General features: G+C 44.0%; 1 non-coding gene across 1 annotated transcript; it reads left to right on the top strand.

Moving 5' to 3' along the window:
* Positions 1-13114: 13114 nt before the first annotated feature.
* Positions 13115-13219, top strand: LOC135277320 (small nucleolar RNA U13). The gene has a single exon (XR_010344937.1). It is a non-coding gene; the product is annotated as a small nucleolar RNA U13 (small nucleolar RNA).
* Positions 13220-13851: the final 632 nt, after the last annotated feature.

Below are 13851 nucleotides of genomic sequence, written 5' to 3'. Positions count from 1 at the left end.
CCTGTTGTTGAAGCCATCCAGTCTGTGGTCCTCTGCTACAGCTGCCCCAGAAAACTAAGACACACCTTGTCACTCATTCAAAAATACTTACAGAGCCCTGCCATGTGCTGGGAACAAAGCCATGAAGATGAAGAGGAGTGAAGAATTATTGCCTTCACAGGGCTCACGTTGCCATAAGGGAGAAAGCCAGCAGGATGATGCCACAGTGGGTCAAGAGCTTAGAAAATAAGGAAATAAGACACAGGCTCCCTTAATTTTTTTTTTTTTCAGACAGAGTTTCACTCTGTCATTCAGCCTAGGGTGCAGTGCTGCAATCTCGGCTTGCTGTGAAAAGCTCCACCTCCCAGGATTACAGGTGTGTGCCACCACACCTGGCTAATTTTGTATTTTTAGTAGAGATGAAGTTTCACCATGTTGGCCAGGCTAGTCTTGAACTCCTGACCTTGTGATCTGCCTGCCTCGGCCTCCCAAATGCTAGGATTACAGGTGTGAGCCACCACACCTGGTCCACTTAACTCTTTATCAACTCTCTGTCAGCTCTTTCCATTCTTCCTAGAAAAGGGCTCAGGCAGCCAGGCGCGGTGGCTCAGGCCTGTAATCCCAGCACTTTAGGAGGCCGTGGCAGGCAGATCACAAGGTCAGGAGTTTGAGACCAGCCATGGCCAATATGGTGAAATCCTATCTCTACTAAAAAAGACACACACAAAAAAATTAGCCAAGCGTGGTTGTACACGCCTGTAGTCCCAGCTACTCAGGAGGCTGAGGCAGGAGAATCACTGAAACCCAGGAAACAGAAGTTGCAGTGAGCTGAGATCTCGCAACCGCACTCTAGCCTGGGCAACAGAGTGAGACTCTGTCTCAAAAGAAAAAAAAAAGAAAAGGGCTCAGGCCTCTCCCATCCTAAGGAGGCCTTGGCTCACCCTGCTGTGCCCCTAGCCTGTGCAACGTTCTCCATCGCATCACTGGAGAAATCTTTAAACAATGGCTCCCTCCTCCTACCTTCCCTGTGCTCTCCTACACTCAGCCTCCATGGCTGGCGGCAGCCATCCCACTGTTCTGCACCCCATCTCTCTCGCCCCTACCTTCCATAGCCTGTGCTGCTTTCAGGACTCACCCACCCTCTCTGGGCTGCCAGGACCCTGCCTTTCTGCCCTCTCCCCCTTCTCTTCTCCTTTGATGACTTCTGTTTCTGCTCCTATTTCTTTTTTCTTTTCTTTTACATTTTACTTAGAAAAACTTCAAGCCTACAAAAATTTGCAAGGAGAGTACAATGAATACCCTTACATCTTCCACCTAAATTCATCAGTTGTTGACATGTTGCCACTTTGCTGTATCCCAATGTATATACTCTTTTTTTGTCGTTTTTTTGAGACAGAGTCTCACTCTGTAGCCCAGGCTGGAGTGCAGTGGCACAATCTCGGCTCACTGCAACCCTCACATCCCGGGTTCAAGCAATTCTCATGCCTCAGCCTTCCAAGTAGCTGGGATTACAGACATGTCCGTGCTCGGCTACTTTCTGTATTTTTGTATTTTAATTTTGTAATTTTAATCACAATTTAAATATACTTAAGGATATTTTATATTGACCCTCTAGTATTATCTAAAAGACACTACATATTTAAATTTTATCAATCACCTTAGTAATGTCTTCTGTAACTTTTCTTTTTTTGAGAGTCTCACTCTTGTTGCCCAGGCTGAAGTGCTTTGGTGCAATCACAGCTCACTGCAACTTCCACCCACTGAGCTCAAGTGATCCTCGCCGACAGCCTTCTAAGTAGCTGGGACCACAGATGCGTGCCACCACGCCCGGCTAAGTTTTTGTATTATGGGTAGAGACAGGGTTTCACCATGTTGCCCAGGCTGGTCTCGAACTTCTGAGCTCAAGCAATCTGCCCATCTTGGCTTCCCAAGGTGCTGAGATTACAGGTGTGAACCATGCACTCAGCCTGTAGCTTTTTTTTTTTTTTTAATTTTGTTTTAATCCAAGAGCCAACCTGGGATCCCACATTGCATTTAGTTGCCATGTCCTGCTGCTTTAGAGAGCCACAATCCCTGAGGGCTGTCCCCCTCCATAAAAGCCTCTCCCTGACTCAGTCATCACCTCTCTGCAGCTGCATCTCTGCCTCCCCTGAGCTCCACTAAAGTCATTCCCAGCCCTGCTTCGGCCCACCTTCTGCTCAGCTCTGTCTCAGTTGTTATTGACTCCTCCCTGCCCCAGCAGGTTCCCCAGGGTGGGGGTTCTGGTTCACCTGCGTCCCCTGGTGTCAGGCCCAGTGCTTGATGACTAGAACATGGCAGAGGGAGAAAACACTCTCCCAATGTCAGCCAGACCTGGACTTCAATAGTGGCTCCACAGCTTCTGCTCTTGTGACCTCCATGGAGTTATTTAACAGTTGCTCTGAGCAGAGGATAAAACCTACTTTGAGGGCTACTATGAAGATCTCCCTAGTGCTGTCTTTCAATGCCTGGCACACAGTACCCATGGAAGAAAGAGAGGGAAGATTGCCTGTGACATTCAGCAGATCTCAAAACATAGGAGGGCGATAGAGCATCCATGCTCAGCTCCTGGACTGCCTTGACACGTTCCACCACCGGCTCCATGCAGCTGGACCCTTCCAAGCTTGACGAAAGGATAAACTCAAGGAAAGCACACAAGGCATCAAGCTGGTCTGGAGGCAGCTCCCAAGATGGAGGGGTGGAATTCATGTACTTTTGAAAGAGGCCCAGCTCATCATTTGTACCTGACAGATATTTCATGAACATGATAACCTGGCCGTAAGTTAGGCCAGCTAGGGAACACCCTACTGCCCCACAGAAGAAACAAGCTGAGATCCCATCAGCCTTGGGCTCCTCCAAAACCTCTGCCCAGGCTCAGGGGTCCGAGGCTTCCTGCCCTCCCGCAGTAGAAAGGACCGGCTGCCCAGGGAATGCATTTGTTTAATATCAGATTCCTCAGCAACATCTGGATCCAATTTAGCTGTGAACATTGAAAGCGAGGCCTGGCTACCAGCCAGCACCCCACAGGAAGAGCTGAGCCGTCACGCACAGAGATAGAGTTTTGGAGGAGCCAGGTCAAACCCCCCCAGCCCCCTTATTTTTTTCAAGCATTTTGCGGAAGGAGTGGAGGTGACTCCCTGGCAACCCAACTTTGGTCTCTTGCAGATCCATCTCCCTGCCAGCCTCTCAGGTTTTCCAAAATATTCAAGTGATTGCCACCCTGACATGGTGGCCGGAAGCTGGAAGGCTCTCTGCCTGCATGGGCTTTGGGGTTTGGAGGGTAACATCCTTGCCTCGTGCCAAGGGACACACATATACTCATGCTCCCACACAAAACACAGGCATACAGGTACATACATGCACACACACCCATGCCATTCTCTGCACTGGACTTCCAACACATCCTGCACTTGGAAATTCCAGGCTCTCAGAACAGGCAGAACATCCCATTCAACCCTCATGGTCCAGAGACAAAGTGATTTGGTAAAGGTCAAACAGCAAAGCAAGTCACAGTGCGTAGCAACATTACATTTACTGGGAGCTGACTTTAAACCAGATCCCTTGATGGGTATTTAAAATATAGTAGTACTTTCAAGTTTATCCTTAGAATAACTGGAGGATCTGTTCAGTATTTTGCCCAAAGCCACATACTTAATAAGTGGTGAGGCTGGGGATGAAACCCAAGTCAGCCTGACATCAAATTATAGGATTTCCTTCACTGCGGGTGCTGAAGCCTGAAATTCCACCAGTAAGTCTTCTCAGGCTCTGATATTAAAAACTGTAAATGGTCCTGAACAGTCTTGCCATAAGCTATCCCGAGCCAACACCTGAAGGGGAACAGGAGAGAAAGACATCAGAGGGGGAATAAGGCCTCCAATAAGAGTGAAAGGATGTGAGCTGCACATTTTCCAGCCTTTTCAGTTTTTAAGCCTTAGAGACTCAAATTGGAGGTTGAGGCCTCCTGAAAAGGCCTTCCTGGAAAGAGATCTCTGAGCATTGTCTTCTGTGAGAAGACGGTTAGGGTATGCTATGCTGAGGCCGGTAAGTAGGGAAATCTAGGCACAGTGAGTGGTTGTACGAAGATAAAATCCCTCTGGGGATAGTTTGGTCATTTATATTAAAAGCTTAAAAAATGTATTTACTTTTTTTTTTTAAGACTCACAGTCTTGCACTATCACGATCATAGCTCACTGCAGCATGGAACTCCTGGCTCAAGCGATCCTCCCGCCTCAGCTTCCTGAGTGGCTGGGATTATAGTCGTGTGCCACCACACTGGCTAATTTATTTTATTTTAGTTTTTTAGAGACAGGGCTCTTGCTATGTTGCCGAGGCCAGCCTTGAACTCATAGCCTCGAGCCATCCTCCCCCCTCACCCTCCCAAAGTGCTGGGATTATAGATATGAGCCACTGCACCCAGCTGCATTTACCTTTTTCCCCAGCCTTTCGATGCAACCTCTGTGCTGAGCTTTGTTACACTGTATATGCTAAGTCCTCAACAAATACATAAAAAGAACAAGTTACAAAATGGGATGTAGAGGTTGATCCTAAGGACACATTTAGAGACTAGGATAGACTTTTATGTTCCTAGGGTACGTCTTCATCCTTCCTTCTTATGTTTTTGTCTGCTGTTACTGTTTTTGAGTAGATATACGTAGGGAAAGTGCTATTCTTGTTTCTCTGAGATTCACCCCTTCTTTTGGTAACTACAATCCTGACTTCCTGCCCCCACAATCAGTCCTATGAAGTTCAGGCAAGTGAGCATGTGACTTGGGCCTGGCTTATTAAAATCTGCCCACCAGGTCACAGTGATTGGTCCAGAAATGAGCACATGACTCAGTGTGATCATGTGACTTGGGTGTGGTCTATCAGAATTCTTCAGTCAGGCCACAATGACCTGTCCAGGGTTGAACAAATGACTCAAACCAGGCCAAATGGGATCCAGTTAGTGGGAAGGAGAAACCTTTTTTTTGAGACAGAGTTCTGCTATTGTTGCCCAGGCTGGAGTGCAATGGTGGGATCTAGGCTCACCACAACCTCCACCTCCCGGGTTCAAGCAATTCTCCTGCCTCAGCCTCCTGAGTAGCTGGGATTACAGGCATGCACCACCACACCTGGCTACGAAGGAGAAACTTTTTCACAGATGTGAACCTTCAGGAGGTGAACCTGGTGCTGTCGGTAGCCAACCCACCTCCCAGCTACCAGATTAGGGCTGCTTCCTTCCTCACGATGAGGATGGTGTGTGAAATCCAGGCTGAAATCCTCCCGACTCTCACCACAGCTCTGAACCCAACCGTCATTGCGCCTTTGGGCCGGGTACGCCTTCCAGACCCGTCTGGCCTCACTTGCTGTGTAGCTTGGAGAAAATAACACTGAGGCAGGAGCTAAGAACCCGGTGAGGATTGGCAAGAGGAGGCCGCGGGGAAGAAGCAGCCTTGTCCTTCTTGCTCTTGGTGGGAAATTGGGCGCTGAAGGCTCTGAACAGCTGTCAGGTCTTCTGTCCAGTCCCTGTAGTTCTTTAGTGTGTGAAGTTCCCTCGAGTGGGTAGCAAGCAGCGAGGGCACGTGACGGTCAGAATGCTTCAGGAAAGTAGAGAAAAAATGTGGGATTGTTATAAAATGCAGATGGAATGAGATTAAGACCTTGTTGAGCCTGAAAAACTAAAAATGCACAGATTGACTTCAAGTAGGTCTTTGGTAGGGTTAAAAGCCAGAGGTTTGCACCTCACTCTAAGCAGGAAGTCGTTTGTGCAAAATAACAGGACATTTAAAAAGAACATTTTCTGGATTCAGTGAGCACCAGAAGTAGCCAAAGCAGCTAAAGGTACGTCTAAACCCATTTGTTTTACGTTCTGTTCATGAAGCTGGTGGAAACTGCAGTGAGACCCAAGCAGGGCAGGGAAAGAGTGAGACACACAAGTTCCCACCCACTCTGTGCTCACTCTAAGCCATTATACTTTCAACCAGCTGCTGACATCAGAGGGCACGTAATGAAAATGTGTCCGATACCGGGCGCGGAGGCTCACGCCTGTAACGCTAGCACTTGGGGAGGCCGGGATGGGCGGATTGCTTGAGCTCAGGAGTTTGAGACCAGCCTGGGCAACATGAGGAAACCCTTGCCTCTACAAAAAATAAAAATAAAAAACAATTTAAAAATAAAAATAGCCAGGTGCTATGGCGTACACGTGTAGTTCCAGCTATCTGGGAGGATCGCTGAAGCCTGGGAGGCAGAGGTTAGAGTGAGTGGAGATGGCGCCATGGCACTCCAGCCTGGGTGACAGAGTGAGACCCTGCAAAAAAAAAAAAAGAGAGAGAGAGAGAGTGGAGAGAAAGAAAAGAAAATGAGAGAAAGAGAGAGAAAGAAGAAGGGAGGGAGGGAGGGAGGGAAGGGAAGAGAAGGAAAGGAAAGGAGGGAGGGAAGGGAAGGGAAGGAGGGAGGGAGGGAAGAAAATGTGTCGGAAGGGAGGGAGGGAAAAGAAAATGTGTCTGCATTTTGTTTTTAAGTTGTAGTTGCATTTTTTAAGAGTTGAAACTGGATTCTTCAGAACAGTTGGTCGGAAGTCTTGGATTAGAGGCCTTTCATACTCATTTGCAGGAAGAAAATGTTCTCCCCAGGAAAACGGATTGCTCAGTTGAAAGCATAAACTTCTGTTTTGATATCTGCAGAGTTCTGTCTTGAGTGGCTGTGTACATTTGTCCCACTGGTTTGGAATTCAGATCTGGATTGATGTGACAGGTTATTGCTGTTTAACACTCTCCTTTCTCTTGCTGAAAAGCTCTTAAATGGATTTGGAGGTTATTCGTGAGTTATGACATGCTCCTCCCTTTTCAGGGTTATGAAAAACATTGTGTTAGTCATGAGCCTGAAGAATTATAAATGTGTGATTTTAGTTAAGAATGTGCTTTTTATTTTTCTTTTTTCCTATTTACTTAGAAGCTAGTTTTCAGTCTCTGACACCACGTTGGCAGACATCGGCAGGAAAAGAAAAGGATTTAATTTGGCAGCTTGCCTGGAAATAAGAGAAAAGTTCTTGCTTACATGAGTTGCTAGCTTATCCAAGGCTGCAAAGAAAGAAAGATTCTTATGTCACCTTTTTTCCTTTAAATTTTCTTTAAAAATTTTACCAAAGTAATACAGACACATTTAAAATATATATATATATATATGAAGGATATAGAAAGGCTAATAATGAAAAGCAATTGCCCTTCAAGTCCTCTACCTGCTCCTAAGAAGGAATCTTTCAATTTTGCCTTTTGGTGGATCCTACCATACTTCTAATACTAGCTTATAAAGCTGTTTCTGTAGGTGTTTGTTTGTCTGTTTGTTTTTTAATGAGGTATAATTCACATGCCATTAAATTTATCCTTGTAAAGAGTGCAATTCAGCTGGTCAGGGTGGCTCACGCCTGTAATCCCAGCACTTTGGGAGGCCTAGGCAGGCAGATCACCTGAGGTCAGGAGTTCGAGACCAGACTGACTAACACGAACATGATGAAACCCCGTGTCTACTAAAAATACAAAAATTGGCCAGGCGTGGTGGCAGGCACCTGTAATCCCAGCTACTTGGGAGGCTGAGGCAGGAGAATTGCTTGAACTTGGGAGGCGGAGGTTGCAGTGAGCCAAGATTGTGCCATTGTACTCCAGCCTGGGCAACAGAGCAAGACTCTGTCTCAAAAAAAAAAAAAAAAAAGTGCAATTCAGTGGGGTTTTGTATATTCATAAAGTTGTGCAACTATCACCAACTAATTTTAGGATGTTTCCATCATGCCAAGAGGAAACCCAATATCCATTAAGCAATCATTCCCCATTGCCCCTCCCCCAACCCCAGGCAACTACTCATCTACTTTATTTATTTTTTTGAGACATTGTCTCACTCTGTTGCCCAGGCTGCAGTGCCAGGCGCAATCTTGACTCACTGCAAAAGCGATTCTCCTACCTCAGCCTCCTGAGTAGCTGGGATTACAGGCGTGCACCACCACACCCAGCTGATTTTTTGTATTTTTAGTAGAGGTGGGGTTTCACCATGTTGGCCAGGCTGGTCTTGAACTCCTGACCTCAAATGATCTGCCCGCCTCGGCCTCCCAAAGTGTGAAATTACGGGTGTGAACCACCACCCCAGGCCCATCCACTTTATGTTTCTATAGATTTACCTATTCTGGGTATTTTATATAAATGGAATCACACAATATGTGACCTTCTTTCACTTACTGTAATGATTTCAGGGTTCATCCATGTTGTAGCATGTGTCAGTGCCCCATTACTTTATTACGGCTGGTTAATATTCCATTGTATGTATAGACTACTTCTCATTTATCCATTCATCAGTTGATGGACATTTAGACTGTTTCCACTTTGGGCTATTACAAATAACGCTGCTATGAACGTTTATATATAAGTGTTTGTGCGCACGTATGTTTTTAATTATTTTGGATATATGTACAACTTCTTATTTATCCCTTTATGCTTCCTGTTATGAGAAATGAGGATTTAGCTTGTTTACAGTATTCTCTCTCATTGCCATCTCCATCCTACCAGTAGACTATCTGTTTTTACTTCTTCCTTTTGTTACATTTGTCACTGTAGTAGTTATTGTAAGGTTTGTTCTTGCCGAGTTTAAAGGGAAGAAACTGAGGCCAGCACAAGAAGATCCAATGTGAAGGGTTTATTCAGGCTCCCGGGTGAGGTTCTGTGGTCCGACAGGAGGGGCTGGAGAAGTCGCACGGACTCCTCTCAGACATGGGTTTTTATAGGGAGTGAAGGAGCTCGATTGGTTGTGGGAGAGCAGGGTGTGGGAAAAGCAGGACTACTATTGGTAGAGTTACAAGCCTTTGTTTGCATACAGGACTTGGCTGCTATTGGTTAGAATTACTCGGCTGCTATTGGCTAGAAAGACTCAGCTCCTATTGGCTAGAAAGACTCGGCTGCTATTGGCTAGAATTACAAGACCTTGTTTGCATACTAGGCTCTTTAAGGGAAGGCCAGGCTGTGCAAGAAGGGGAGAAGGGAACATGTCCGAGCATGTCCGAGCATGTCCGAGCTTGCCCGAGCTTTCGGAAAAAAGGTGGGGGGTGGTGTGCATCCGAGCTCCCGGTGAGGCAACCAGCCTTACAGTTATGATTGACTTTCACTCCGATAACAAAAACCTGCCTACATCAGCTTAAACACACAGGGAGAAATTTGTACTCATTTAACAAGTCCTGCTTATTGTTGGTTCAACTGCCAAAGACTGCCAGCAGGGACCCAGTTTAAAATAAAATAAAAATTTAAATTAAAAAATTAAGTAAAAATTAAATAAAATTTTTATTTTATGCCTTCCCTATCTTTCCTCTCTGCCATACTCAACGGGCTAGTTTTTATATTCATGCTTGTCTTCATTTGATTACAAGATGGTGGCCACAACTCCAAACATCACAACTTCATACAAACAGGAAAAAGAGGAGACTAGGCAAGAAATAGGAGCTATGTCTGTCACCTTTCATTAATAAAGTACAAGCTTTTGGGCCCAGCCTGGAAGCCACCTTCCAAGGAGGCACACAGTAAAAAAAATAGATAAATAAAAATAAAATAAAATAAATAAAGTACAAACTTTCTTAGACCTCCTCTCACAAACCCTCTAGCAAAGTAAACTTCCACTTAAATCTCACTGGCCAGAACTAAGTCACATGGCCACACATAGCTGCAAGGGAACCTGAAAAAACCTATAAGAAATTGGATTGACTAATTGGCTTATATCAATAGTTCTCAACCCTGGTTACATATTAGAATCTCCTAGGTATATTTTTAAGTGTGTGTCTCTGTACATGGTCTTATCCTAGGGCCAGTGGTTCTCAACCAAGGGCAAGTTGGCAATGTCTGTGTACAGTCTTGATCCTTGTAACTGGGGGTGCGGTGCTCCAAGCATTAAGTGGGTAGAAGCCAGGATGGTGAAAAACACCCTACAACACACAGAACAGCCCCCAACAACACAGAATTATTCTGTTCAAAATATCAGTAATGTCAAGCTTGAGAAACCTTGCCCTAGAGCTGGGCACAGTGGCTCACGCCTGTAATCCCAGCTCTTTGGGAGGCTGAGGCGGGTGGATCACCTGAGGTCAGGAGTTCAAGACCAACTTGACCAATATGGTGAAACCCTGTCTTAAAAAAAAAAACCAAACTTTGCCCTTGACCAATTAAATTGGTGGTTTCAATGGCCAGCCAGGGTTAAGATCCCTTGGTTTATGAATGATCCATTACATATCATCATTACACCACATAATGCCCTGAACAAAACTAGGTTTCTATTACAAGGAAGTAGAGGGGAATAAACATTGGTTACATAGTGTGTCTGTTCCAGTAACTTTGGTCATATGCTAACAGTTTTACTTCTAATTCTATTAATTACGTAGTGTCTTTCGGTTCCTGTTTCGTGAGATGAGACTATCAGCCCCCTCATGCACTTTGAGCTCTTCTCCCTTTTACCTTTCAACTTCTATAATTTGAACTTTTAATTTTAGATTGACAAAGTGAATAGCATTTACTTTCTGTCCTATAATCAAAATTACATCTGTATGTTGTCTATGGATTTTTTTTCTTTTTCTTTTTCTTTTTTTTTTTTTTTTTTAGACAGAGTCTCACTTTGTCACCCAGGCTGGAGTGCAGTGGCATGATCTCGGTTAACTGAAATCTCTGCCTCCCAGGTTCAAGCGATTCTCCTCCCTCAGCCTCCCGAGTATCTGGGATTACAGGCACACACCATCATGCCCGGGTAATTTTTGTATTTTTGGTAGAGATGGGGTTTCACCATGTTGGTCAGGCTAGTCTTGAACTCTTAACTTCAGGTGATTCACCTGCCTCAGCCTCCCAAAGTGCTGGGATTACAGGCCTGAGTCACTACACCCAACCTAACTATAGATTCTTGAAGTTGAAATTTAATAAACAGGATTTATATTATGACAATATAAATGTTGTTTACTGTAGAGTTCAGAAATGTTTTTAAGTTAAATTTCTTATTTATTTATTTTTTTTTTTCTTTTTTTTCCCAGATGTATGCTTACCCATTTTTAAATTTTTTTGGCTACATTTCTTTATCAGCTTTTGTTTTACTTAGAGTTTGTAATTTTATTTAATTTATGTATTTATTTTGATTGACTGATTGATTGAGACATGGTCTCACTCTGTCACCCAGGCTGGAGTGCAGTGACATGGTCACAACTCCCTGCAGCCTGGACCTCCTAGGCTCAAGTGATTCCTTCACATCACCCTCCCAAGTAGCTGGGACCACAGGCACACACCATGATATCTGACTGATTTTTTTTTTTTTCTGAAACAGAGTCTCGCTCTGTCACCCAGGCTGGAGTGCAGTGGCCCCATCTCAGCTCACTGCAGCCTCCACCTGCTGGGTTCAAACAATTCTCTTGCCTCTGCCTCCTGAGTAGCTAGGATTACACGCCTGGCTAATTTTTATATTTTTAGTAGAGACAGGGTTTCGCCATGTTGGCCAGGCTGGTCTCGAACTCCTGACCTCATGGTCTGTCTGCCTCAGCTTCCCAAAGTGCTGGGATTACAGGCATGAGCCACTGCGCCCAGGCCACAACTGGCTAATTTTTGTATTTTTTTTTTGTAGAGATGGGGTCTCAGCCACACTGGTATCAAACTGCCAGGCTCAAGCAATCTGCCCTGCTTCAGCCTCCCAAAGTGCTGGGATTGCACTTGAGTCAGCCTGCCCAGCCCCTATTTTTTTTTGGGGGGGGTTGGGGGGGAACTGTTAGACTTGGCCATTTTATTTTTATGTTATTATTTGTTTGTTTGTTTGTTTATCTATTTATTGATGTGGAGTCTTGCTCTGTCACCCAGGCTGGAGTGCAATGGCATGATCTCGGCTCACTGCAACCTCTGACTCCCAGATTCAAGTGATTCTCCTGCCTCAGCCTCCAGAGAATCTGGGATTACAGGCATGCGCCACTATGCCTGGATACTTTTTATATTTTTAGTAGAGACAGGGTTTCACCATATTGACCAGGCTGGTCTCAAACTCCTGACCTCAGGTGATCCACCTGCCTCAGCCTCCCAAAATGCTGGGATTACAGGCATGAGCCACTGTGCCTGGCCGACTTAGGCCATTTTAAAGGGTGTTCATATAACCCTGTTTCTATCTGGTATCAGCAAGGAACAAACAAGGACCAAAACTAGACAAAGTTTCTTTGGAACTGAAAGCTTTCACAATCACCTTCTAATTCCAATGAGATTTCTAAAAACCGAGGCAACGAATTCATGTGAAAAACTGTGCTTACAGAAGAGTTCTAATACTATAATTCTATGTATCTAGGTTTCAGTAAATAAATAAATACGTATTTGGTGAAGTTGTTAAATGTTAAATTTTTGCTTGGGAATGGTTTTACTGGATGCTTCTAATGTAAATAGAAGAAAAATCTTTCACTGATTCCTTTGTCAGATACAATGTGATTTTATACATTATGCACTGGTGAAGTAGGGATGTAGTGATGGATAAGCTAGCCACGTGACAACTGTAAATAATTTTATTTGCAATGGATACTTCTCATTATTGACTGCTCTATAGCCAAAGAATATTCAGTGAAATTACATTCATACTTGGTGTGACTGGGAAGCAAGGTCTCCACCATTGTGAATATCACAACAGGAACATGCTGTGACCTCTGGGACGCTGAACGTCTACCTTGATTGCAACTCCACATTGCAACTCCTTCTAGAATTCAGTGGTAATTTAAATAACTTCACAATAGGCTTCCTAGAGTTCCACAGAGCATTGTCAATGACTACCTGGATTCTCAGAAGCTGTATAATTCAATCTTGTAGGTAATATAATATCACCTCTTCATAGATTATTTTTACAGGTAGTATAGCTGTGTTTTCTGTTACTTTTGGTTGGCCAATTTTTAGTGAGGTAAAATGTACATATAGTAAAACATAGATCTTAAGTACAATTCAGGGAGTTTTGACAAATGTATATGCCTGTGTAACCAATGTCTTAATTGGTTAATTTTCTCTTTTTGGAGTTTCGGGTAAATATTAATTTGAGTTAATGCCCAAAGATCTCTGAACAAAATTTTCTCTTTTTCTTCTTGGGAAAGTTTTTTAAATTGTGATAAAATACACAGAACACAATCCTTTTGGAGTTCATAAGCATGATGGTTGGGTCTTCACATGCATGTGTGAGATGTGACTCCCTCAAGGCTTTGTTATGACATCAGCAGGTTACCAGTCTGACACACACAGAAAATGCATATAACAAAATTTACTTAGTACATTTATAATATTGTGCAACCATCACTACCAGCTAGTCCTAGAACATTTTCATTACCCTGGAAGGAAACTCCATACACATTAAGCAGTCACTTCCCATTCCACCTTCTCTAAGTTCTGACAACCATTCATCTGCTTTTTGTCTCTATGGATTCTCCTAGTCTGGGTATTTTATATAGAATCATAGTATACTGGCCTTGTGTGTCTGACCCATTTTTTTCACTTAGCGTAATGTTTTCAAGGTTCATACATTTTGTAGCCTGTATCGGTATGCCGTTTCTTTCTATAACAGGGTAATATCGCATTGTTTTCCCATTGTGTGTATATGCTACAATTTATCTGTTTCTGTGTTGATGGACATTTGAGTTGTTTTCACCTTTTGGCCACTGTGAATAGTGCTGCTATGACCATTCATGTACAAGTTCTGTTTGAACACTTGTTTTCAACTCTGAAAAAGATATTATTTTGTTACCCCTACTGGGACCTGCTATTTTGTTCCTTTACTGCCTGTTACTTGTTCTAAACAAAGCAAAACAAAAAGAGCAAGTCAGTGCTGAAACTGCCAAGGAAAAAAAGGTAAACAATGGTCATGCTGTTT

This window comes from Aotus nancymaae, unplaced genomic scaffold, assembly GCF_030222135.1.
Source record: "Aotus nancymaae isolate 86718 unplaced genomic scaffold, 86718_ANA_hifiasm-v0.15.2.pri h1tg000030l, whole genome shotgun sequence".
In the NCBI taxonomy this organism is placed as follows: domain Eukaryota; kingdom Metazoa; phylum Chordata; class Mammalia; order Primates; family Aotidae; genus Aotus; species Aotus nancymaae.
The sequence above is the reverse complement of the archived record's forward strand: the minus strand, read 5'-3'. Positions and strand labels throughout refer to the sequence as shown.